This window comes from Sinocyclocheilus rhinocerous, unplaced genomic scaffold, assembly GCF_001515625.1.
Source record: "Sinocyclocheilus rhinocerous isolate Xijiao unplaced genomic scaffold, SAMN03320098_v1.1 scaffold2215, whole genome shotgun sequence".
NCBI classification, from domain to species: Eukaryota; Metazoa; Chordata; class Actinopteri; order Cypriniformes; family Cyprinidae; genus Sinocyclocheilus; species Sinocyclocheilus rhinocerous.
This window is the reverse complement of record NW_015637130.1, coordinates 1-965: the sequence shown is the minus strand read 5'-3', so window position 1 is coordinate 965 and position 965 is coordinate 1. Positions and strand designations below refer to the sequence as shown.

Here is a 965-nt window from a genome sequence, read left to right as displayed (position 1 = left end):
CCCTTACCAGGATGACCGTTACCTGACCACATTGGTTCCAGTGACCGGATCATCTGGTCTTCACGGACCACATTGGTTCCAGTGACTGGATCATCTGGTCTTCACTTCCCAACCCACTACAAGCGCTTTATTGTGAAGATGTTCACATTTGTGGATCCAGCGTCACTGGCTCCTCTGCAGGAAACCGTATGCTCCCCCCTACTTGAACCTTTAATTTTACTCCTTTATAGATTCTATGACTTGACCCTCTTTCCTCCGTCAGATCTTCATCCACTGTAGTACTGCGGTGTGCCATCCATCTTCTGGCTCCTGTGAGCAAAGCTGCGGCAGGAAGAGTGAGTTCTTGGCTGATCTTGACTAGAGGAACTGAGATTTATAATTGGTCTTCACACTTCTAATTTCCTTTCTTGCAGGAAGGGACACTCGTGTCAAGACTGTCTCTAGTGAGCAGACTGTGGTTTCTAGTGGAGAAGTTACTCTGATCATGTAAATCTAGTGGTTTTAATAAGCTTTTTGAAGCGGCAAGATGGCTTTGTCTGTTGTATTGACCTTGCAGAGTCTGAAGTTGTGCATGTACCCAGTTTGTTTCTTGGTCTACACTATTAAACTAACTTTCCAGTACCTTTTTGTAAGGTCATGCATTCTGAGTCCAGGTTTCTGCACAAACCATTAGTAACTTTACATTTATCCAACCTCCAGTAGCTACCCTGGAGCACAATCCAAGGTTCCAAATTAAGCCACTCTTACACCACAAACACACTGTAAATATAATAAATCGCGTTTGGTGATGTCTTAAGTGCGGCTCCTCGTCGAGTGTTAATAAGTGACTCCTCCTTCGCTCAGAACTTCTCTGATCCAAAGTGAGCATTTTATTACACAGTTCCTCCAGAGCTGGGCTGAGTTTAATGTGCTGAGACTTGACCAGCTATGTCCTTCTGTAGCTGCTAAAGCACTCATTTTGATGT

The 965-nt window shown here is 44.4% G+C and overlaps 1 long non-coding RNA gene across 1 annotated transcript; it reads left to right on the top strand.

The window, feature by feature from the left end:
* The first annotated feature begins 71 nt into the window (after positions 1–71).
* On the top strand, positions 72–621 carry LOC107748517 (uncharacterized). The gene is made up of 3 exons (XR_001640942.1): positions 72–186; positions 263–335; positions 414–621. It is a non-coding gene; the product is annotated as an uncharacterized LOC107748517 (long non-coding RNA).
* Positions 622–965: the final 344 nt, after the last annotated feature.